A 9,705-nucleotide genomic window follows, 5' to 3' on the forward strand; every position below is an offset into this window, starting at 1 on the left:
AGATTAGTGGGGGATTGAAAAGTTTAACAGTACTATGGAAAGACGTTTGAGACTGCACGGGAGTTGCCCAAGTGGAAGATTATAAGCTATCTTGGATGGCATACTCAAGTAAAGTGTTCTCTTGGTTTGCAAACAAAGTGTTCTCTTGGTAAGACATTATATTTTGTATTACATATTTGTATATATTCTAAATCTTTCATATTGGTTCTTAATTATTTAGGATGGAACAAGTTAAAATTTCTTGAACCAGTGTCAATGTCTCCACTATTGCTCTACAAACCAAAATATCAATATGTCACTACAACAAAAAGGGCTTTTTAGTACGAACAAAAGCGTCCTAAAATGCTATTTTATAGGACTTTTCATTTAATAAGACGAACGAGAAAAGCGTTTTATGTAAAGGGGTCGTAATAAGTCTCGGAACTCAAAAAGCGTACTGATATTCCAAATAAGATTATGAAACCAATTTTATGGTCGCATAAAGTATCCATTAACAACCCAAAAAGCGTCCCAATAAAAACATAATGAGACACTTTTACAATGTTTTAACATGTGTTTACATACCTTTAATCTTTTGATACACATACAAGTGTCCTTAAAAATTAATTTATAAGACCCTTCTGGTGTAACATTGTAGGTACTTTAGTACTAAGAAAAAAGTCCTGATATCCCAAATAAGATTATGAAACCAATTTTATGGTCGCATAATATATTTATTAACAACCCAAAAAGCGTCCCAATAAAAACATATTATGACACTTTTACAATGTTTTAATATGTGCTTACCTAATCACTAATACAAATAAGTGAGCAAATATGACGTTTTTCAATCAATATGACGGCAAATCAACCGCCTTAAAAGACAAATAAAAACATAACTAGAACAGAAAAAGTGAGCAAATAAACAACATATCCAAATAATGAACCATTTTAAAAATAGCTAGAACAGCTAAAACATCCATCTTGACCATTAGTCTAAATTATTCATTTTTTAACATACATATTATTAAAACATTCAGTTTAACGCAAATAACAACAATCATCTAAAAACCTCCATGACTTCGTGCAACCACTTTTATCAGCCACAAACCTTCAATAGCACTGGCGTAAGCTAGAATTCTTTGCCACTGATCAAAACATAGAAAAATGTTTGTTAGTCACCATTAAAGATTAATGTAAAGCAATATCCCCTTGTTAAAATCAGGAAGCAATGGAAATAAATAAGTCATAATAGAGTCAACATTAATACGAAGCCCTTTGGTGCTAATAAAAAACCCGTAATAATATGTGTGATATGTGTTGTCAAAAGCCCTTTAGTGCATGTAGGCCTTGAGGTCAAATGAACGATAGGTCAAAGTGGATGAATGTGTCAAAGTGACTTAACCATCCGTGTAATTAACTCTCAATACAATAAATAGACTGTGTCCCGAGGGCCGAGTCTCACTCTCAAGTGTACTAAACAAATAATTTATAGAAAATGAAAAAAAAAATTGACACTTATAAATTAGTAGAATACTAATATACTGACCTTCATCCATTCTCCTAATCCTTGCCATCACACAATGACATAAACAAAGTATTACATGTACAGTTGCAACGGCTTCTACAACACCAGCTGCTCCGAGAAGGTGACCGATCATCGATTTTGTAGAGTTCACTCACAACTGCAAAATGTTAAAAAAGTTTTTTTTTAACAAACACATATTACTCCGTTTGGTTTGGTACATCTTTGTTCTGGCAAAAACAATGAAGAAGAGCTTGGTATTCCTTGAGGTCACCGGCGGGTGTTGACGTAGCATGCGTATTTATGTAGTTCACATCCTCCCTGCTCACCCCAGCCTGCGACAATGCTTTCTCTATGCATAAAATCACACTGGTACCTAATGATAAACATAAACACATCAATCACATGCTTCATCTTCATTTCAGTTATAAACCAACCAACAAAAGAATATACATACCTTGAGGATGAGGCTCGGTCATATGATAAGCATCACAAGTGAAGCTTCCACCCAAAAACTCAGCATAGATTGTAACACCCTTCTCTATTCAAATAAACAAATTGTTCATTAGCATCCAGCGGAAACGAAAGAAAGAAACACTAACTATTAATTAATATCCACCACCTTAGCATGACCGATTTAAACACCAATTCCGTTATGAAAACATTATGGTCAACAATATTTCACACACACTCATGTTGGAACAAGTAATGTCAATACTGGTAGAAAAAAAACTTACATTAAGTTGTAACACTAATAAGTATAACAAATGTTGTTGAAAGCAGTCATAATTGGTGTTAAAAATATGCGAAGTGTCTTTAAAATTGTGTATAATTCCTACAAAAAATATGCAGAAATCTTGTCTAATCTCCTGAATTTGAATTCAACTATATTTGAAGTAAGAGTTAATCAAATTACAATGCTACATTATGTATTTCATCCATAAAAGAATGCATAAGTAAACCCTTAACAACTTAATCAAGTAATTAAAATACAAGTAGAGGTTGCAAAACCTGTCTTGATATAGCAGAGGCCAAAAGATTAGCAGTCAACCTGTTATTATGTTGTCATCTATAATCATTATGGCTTTAGTCCTCCTTTATATGTAGCAATAACAGTGAAATGCCCAATTTTAAACAAATATGAACAGATTCAGCCAAAATATGAACCAAAGAACAGCAATAGGTGATACACCACTCTATAAATATAAAAGAATGAACATTTATGCAAGAACTAATATACAAATCAAATAACATAACAAGTGAACACTATGATTTGATTTACTAACCTGCTCGAATGCTCGATTCCTAGATAAGTAGACTCACGCCTGCTCCGATCCAACGCTATAATCGACTCTTGCCCCACATAACTTGGCAACACGAATCAATAGGTAATGGATGGTTGATTTCCTTTGTACGTCGTTTCTCAATTAACCGCCAACGAGACGTTTTAGGGATTGAAATTTGAAACAAACTAGTAGATTCCCCATGCGCGTTGCGCGGAGAACTCAGCAAGGTAGAGAAACTCGTCCGTTGAGGCGCGAACTAAATTTGGTCAGCATTGGTTTGGTTTGTTTTGACAGCCGCATTCGCTATAGCAACCGATGAGTCATGAGCATAAAGAAAACAGAATTTGCTTCAGAAAAACTGGGCTTAAGTAAAAAGATACCTGAAATCAAAAACAAAATTATTCTTATTTAACATTTACATGTAATCATTCATTGCAACACATTGATAATTTACCTTGTCCGTAACATTTTTTTTCCTAGCCAAGCAATTAGTTCATGTTACAAATTCTTAAAAGTATAGTTTAATTCCTAGCCAAGCCCCGATCACTGCCGTTTTTTCGGCTAATAGTGTAAAATTCGCAATTTTTCCAGGAAATTTTTATAGGTATTAAGCGCGGTCACCCCCGATGTATTCTCCAAAAAGCTAACGGTCACCGCTGGTTTTTTATATATAATACCCCATCGTTTGATTTTTTTTTATAAAACCTCAGTTTTTTAAACAAAAGTTACAAAATAGTAGTCAAATAATAAAAGATTTGTTTTTACAAAACTCAAAATTGAAGGGGGCTATTTGATCCGACCTGAACCGAATCACTGGCACAAAACGAATCGCCCAACGAAAATATTTTGAGGCCGTGATTTCGGTCACCCCGTGATTAACTGACCATAATACACCAAAGTCCAAAACCACAAAGATTCATTTTGGAGTCTCGACAATCCCTAAATTTACTCAAAAATTCCTTTCTACGGAACCGACTGTAAGTATGTATTTGATATGGGTTTCAGTTTTGTCCTCATTCCAACCGAAGCATCTTGTCGTAAACCGACGCGCGACCAGGAAGGTAAGGAAGCCACTCCTACTATGCGGACCTATTTATAATTATTTTCAAAACTTCTTGTGCCATAAAGTGATTTACTCAAAACAACCGACTTAATTTAGTCATAGCCATTATTTAATCACAACAACCAACCTAATTTAATCTTTTCCACATAAAATATTAAAGGTCTGCTTCTTTTATTGTAATTTTAAATCATTTACGTTTAAGTTGCAGATTAGCAAAATAATGACTACCAGCTATAATCCCAAACATAACACATTTTATGCACTTATAATCATCAGGTAATCGAAAATAGTTGGCAAAGTGTGAAGAAGGGATACGATTGTTACCTTAATCGAAAACAGTTGGAAGTTGATTCAGCCAAAATCAGCTAATCACCCATAGATTCGAAGTCTACTGCATCGAACCAACGCTAGCGTTAGGGTAGCGAAACCCTAGGCCGTCGATCACTTTATCTCCTTCTGTATTCGAACGAACGTACGCTTTACATTGCCAGTGATTGGATACCCAAAGATTTCCATTCTCCCACCGATTCTCCACCAACTACAACATAGGTTCAATAGAAGTTCCAATCGGTGTGTGCGTGGTCAGGGCTGGAATGTGTGCTTTGCTGTAGAAAATGAAGGAATAGAAATGTGCTGTGAAACTAACAAGATGCCCCTGGTACTGGATCATTGCTACCGTACCACTGGCCATTTCCTTTTACATTGCATTCTCGGGTTTAAAATACAATGAAAAGAAATGATAAGATTGGATAGAGGAAAAAAGAAAAAAAAATCATATACTTTAAAGCATTCTCGAGTTAAAATAAAAGAAAAAAGAAAGTGTTTATTACATTCTTGAGTTAGATTGGAAAGAAAACATAGGAAAAAAATTTGTAATTTTACAATTATGTCCTCGTAGCAACATGGAAAAGAGAAATAAGATAGAGTAAATTGGTAATATGGTAATGGGATATAAACTTTCATTCACAATCAGGCCATATTTGGCAGGAAAGTTTTGAAGGAAAAAAGACTTAACTTTTCCTTCCATTCTCTTTCTTTTCTTTTAATGAAAAAACTCAAGAATGAAAAAAGAAAAATTTTCTTATATTTTCTTTTTCAATCCCTTAAATAAAAAACTCAGGAATGTAGTGTTAGGCTATGCATAGTGGGGGGCTACAAATTAGAGCAAATTACGACACGTGTCGCCTAGTTAGCAAGGGATGAGAATTTGTTTTTAGGGTGTAATGATGTATGGGCTACAAAAGGTAATATATATATATGTATGTATATATATATATAACACATGAATATAATAATAATATTTCTTTTCTTCCTTTCAGCGACAAAATCCTCCCGCCCTTGCCCCATTTCGCCTGGCGGGGCGGTGTTCCCCCCAAAATCGCCCCCATCACCCTCACTTCTCACCTCATTACACATGCCCTTATAGATAGTATAATGTCTGGCTTATATTTATTTAATATATTAATATACATTTGTCTTATTTAATTTCTTAAATATCTAAATTTTTAATTTCATAAAGCAACTATATTTAATTTTTAAAATTACTAATTACTTTTTATTAATTTTTTTTCAAGTGTTTGGTTATGGCCAATATTAGCATAATATTGGTTGATTTGGGTTTGTGTTTGTCGATTATGTTCATTGATAGTCAATTTGGGTAAATCGTAAAATGATGGTTAATCGTTGTGATTAAGCTCAAACATAGTTAACTTAGGTTAAATAATAGTCAATAATAGTAATCATGGTGGAATATAGTGATTCGTATAAACATTGGGTGTATATGACTCATTAAGACTCATGGTGAATTGTATCATTTGCCAACCCATTATGTGTCAACGACCTATTATAACACTTATATTGCATAATGTAACACATTATGTTATATATAACCAATGGTACACACATAATCAATGAAGATCAATGGTTAATCGTGGTTATTATTGATTTGTTTAAATATTGACTCATTGAGAGCATTCTTATTTCTTCTTCCATCTTCATCTCTATAATTACACTAAAAAACACTACATTCTCTCTCATGTTCAATTTAATAGTATTTTTTATACATTTATCATTACAATTTTATGTCTTCTCTACTTACAAATAATTCAACAAATATTAAAAAATAAATACGAGCAAACAATGTTTCCCCGAATTTACAAAAAATCAATACATTTTCACTGACAACATTACCCTATAATTTGCAAATTTCTTTCACATAATTTTAGGGAATAGGTAGGGAATGCTCTCAAACCCACTATGTTACTTAGACTATCTTTATTCACAACCTACACTAACCCAACCTTAAAAGAAATTAATTTCTATATCTTCCACAAACTCAACCCAACCCAACTCAACTTTTTATCTTTATTCAGAACCCAACCTAAACAAAAATTTTATTACATATATGGTTTTAGCTAATTATATAAAATTTATTATAAACCATTACTGGGATGACATGTGTCACATAGCCCATCACAACCTTGGGTTGCCACACCAACCAGGTTGTGGAATTTTGTGATTTTTTATTTTCTTTTTATAATTTGGTCGACAACTTACTTTAAAAAGTTACCAATAAAATTGGTCTTATGACATAGTACATACATGATGTCAAACGTAGTCAACATAAACACAATAATAGCTTGTTAAAGTGAACAATGGTTAAACACTTAAACGCAGTCATTACCCACTAATTAGTCGATACAATATATTTTTTTATTTATTTTTATTTTTTTTAAACAGCGAATTTCACAGTTAAGCTGACCGCAGCTCCCAAGTCAGAAGCCCCAACCGCCCTACTCGGGCCAAGACGATGTTGTCTTAAGGTGTGCGCACGCTTGGCATCCGAGTTTGGCTAGGCTTTTCCCGAGAAAATTTCCAGCCACCTGCCACTTGACAGATGTTGTACCCTCTACAAGAGCAAACCTTCTTGAGTAAATATATAGTCGATACATTATATAGTATTGAGAATAGTTGATTTGTAAGTCATGAACAAAATTTTGGAATCTAACCGAAATGCGTAATTATATCATTTGTTAATATTTTTTCTTTATTATACAAATAACACTTTTTAATCTATATATTTATAATATCAAAAATACAATTAAAATATATAAGTTTCAAGTTTACATTTTATAGTTTTATAAACATAATAGATTTTAGTTACGAAAACCAAATCAGATTTTAAAATTTATTCATGTACTTAAAATGAGTTTTTATCCTAAATTCCTAATTGCAAAATTCCTTCCAAAATTAATTAATTTCCCACCAAAATTCATTGTTTAGTTTTCGAAGCAGCTTTTAGAAGTTCCGGCAAACCTGAATTCTTATCCTAACATCTATAGCTTCTTCTATAATAGCCTCCAGCTGAGCAAATACAATTGTTTGAGTAGTCCATCACAATACTAAACCCATTCCCAATCGATCAGTCGCATCCCATATTACAACACCAATTACAAGGTACACCCAAACTCTGTTTTTTTACAAGTTATGTTCTTATATGACTTTGACTAGAAAGGGTCCTATAACACCGAATATTTATGACTTAACTACAAAGTGTTCTATTAAGTTATGTTATAATAAGACCTCCAGTGATAAAGTGTCCTATTGCAATATCACATGAGACATCAACAACTACATGTTTTATAGATTACTTTATTAGAATTTACATTTTAAGTGTCTTATTAAGTTATATGATAATACGACCACAAAAAAATCACCCATCCTATTAAATAACTTTTTAGGACACCGGTTCTGTAGCGTATATTGTAAAAGGACCCCAAATGTTCATTTGTCCTATTAAATAGATTTTAGGACCTTATTTTACAAGCGTCCCACAAAAAAGGTCCTAAAAAGCCCTTTTTGTTGTAGTGTGTCTAATTATTAGACTCTAATGCACACGAAACATGGCACCAACTTGGCCCGTGCGTTGATGAAGAAACCAATAAATCAAGTTGGTTACTTATAATAATTATACTTTATAATTTTGTTAGCTAATGAATCAATTTTTGTAGTTGAAGATCAGGTGAAATGTGAAAAATGGATCCGTGATGATGACTGATCAGAGGAGTAAGAGTCAAGCTGGCAGTTAAGCGTACTCATAGGTCGAACCAAGAAAGTGGCATTTGACTACCCTTACACTTTTGTTGAAGGGAAGCTATTTGTGTTGACTCTTAATACAAGGTTAGAGGGTTATCAGGCTAATGTTGATTGAAAACATATTACTTCATTCCCTTATCGAACCTTGAGTAAACCTTTTGATATACTTAAATAAGTTGTTAGAAACTAATTAAGTTTTATATTGGGATTTGCATTGGAAGATGCAACGAGATTGATGTTGGACGGGACATTGATGTCGTTACTGTGCTTAGAAGTAACCAGTTCTGATCTCGGTAAGAACTCCTTTAGGTATGTTTTGAATTTGTTATACGTTTAGACTGTTCACTAATATGAGTTTTTTTCTTGCATTCTAATGCTATAAAAGTGTGTTTTTTGTTGCATTTAAAGGTTGTTAAATATGCAGTTTTCTCTGCATTCTAATGTTGTCAAAACGTGAAGTTTTCGCTACATTTTAATATCATCAAAAGTGTAGTTTTTGCTGCATTATGATGATGTCAAAAGCGCAATTGATGCTGTCTAAAGTGCTGATAATACTGTCAAACATGCAGTTTTTGTTGGATTTTCATGTCGTCAAAAATGCAGTTTACTGCGTTTTATTACTTACAAAGGATGTAGCGGGTGATACAAAGTGTTAAAAGATGTTAATTCCGCAAATAAATTAACTTTAAAATATTGAAATCAAATTTGTGGTTTCAGTCAAGCAAGGAGTTTTTAGTCAAAATTGAAATTTGGTTGAGGCTGATCTTTTTTATTATTGTTGACTTTTTGGTCATACTTGACCAAAAATCAAAGGTGTACAGGGGTAAGAGCAATGATTATAGTTGGATTACCGGGAGGAGTTTATTATACAATGGAATCAAACATTATATTTGAACTCAACCTAAGTGGAAGATGGTTTAAACATTATTGCCCAGTTAGTTAGAACTTGGAAGTTGTGATAGATTTTGTAATTTGTATTATCATAACTAACAAAGATGGGTTTCAACATTCTAAAAAGTATAAGTAATTTGTGTAGAAAATGTCAAAACATAACCTCTGAAGTAGTGAATTGTGTTTTTTCTAAGGGTGGGCTATAACAGGGTGAGAACCATGAGAAACGACTATCTGACCTGCCATAACCAAGTTGCATGAACGTTTAAGGGCCAATGAATATGAATTGATGTTTGTTGGTTATGTTATTTTGTTTGTATTCAAGATTTTATCAATTTGAACTTTATGAGCATCGGAACATCTAATGCATTTGACGAGCTCCGCTGCAACGCGCGGGTACGGATACTAGTTTTTTATTAAAAAGAAAAAATTTAATATATTTATTTTATATAGTTTTAGCTAAAAATCCTACTCTTTTGTAACAAGTTTGGAGTTTGAACCGACAATGACAAACTAAGAGATTATACGAAGTTAATATTAATATATTTTAACTATTCATGTATCTATATATATCTACATATTCTAATAAAATAAAATAACTGTGACACGTGTCAGTTTATAGTTAAAACTCACAATTTTTTTTCCTCCAAAATTAAGATCTTAATTAACCATAATACATGTCCATATTCACTTTCCTTTTAAATTAATTTATAAAATATTTATACATTTTTAAAAAAATAAATATTAACATATTATTTTACTATATATTCCACAAACTTTGTGAAATCCAGTAACTAACAGCAAACCATGTTTGTTAAAGATTGAAAAGAATATATAATTTCAAATGTTATAATTAACATATTTTA

The 9,705-nt window shown here is 32.4% G+C and overlaps 1 long non-coding RNA gene across 2 annotated transcripts; it reads right to left on the minus strand.

Moving 5' to 3' along the window:
* Nucleotides 1–864: 864 nt before the first annotated feature.
* On the minus strand, nt 865–2,129 carry LOC143591727 (uncharacterized). Of its 2 annotated transcripts, XR_013145756.1 has the most exons (4): nt 1,962–2,129; nt 1,726–1,880; nt 1,529–1,664; nt 1,038–1,127 (listed from the first exon to the last, which is right to left on the minus strand). It is a non-coding gene; the product is annotated as an uncharacterized LOC143591727 (long non-coding RNA). The 2 variants fall into 2 exon arrangements; XR_013145755.1 differs by having other exon boundaries at nt 865–1,664.
* Nucleotides 2,130–9,705: the final 7,576 nt, after the last annotated feature.

The sequence above is a fragment of the Bidens hawaiensis genome, unplaced genomic scaffold, assembly GCF_021521415.1.
Source record: "Bidens hawaiensis isolate Kalapana, Puna unplaced genomic scaffold, B.hawaiensis_p1.1 tig00040019_1, whole genome shotgun sequence".
Classification (NCBI taxonomy): Eukaryota; Viridiplantae; Streptophyta; class Magnoliopsida; order Asterales; family Asteraceae; genus Bidens; species Bidens hawaiensis.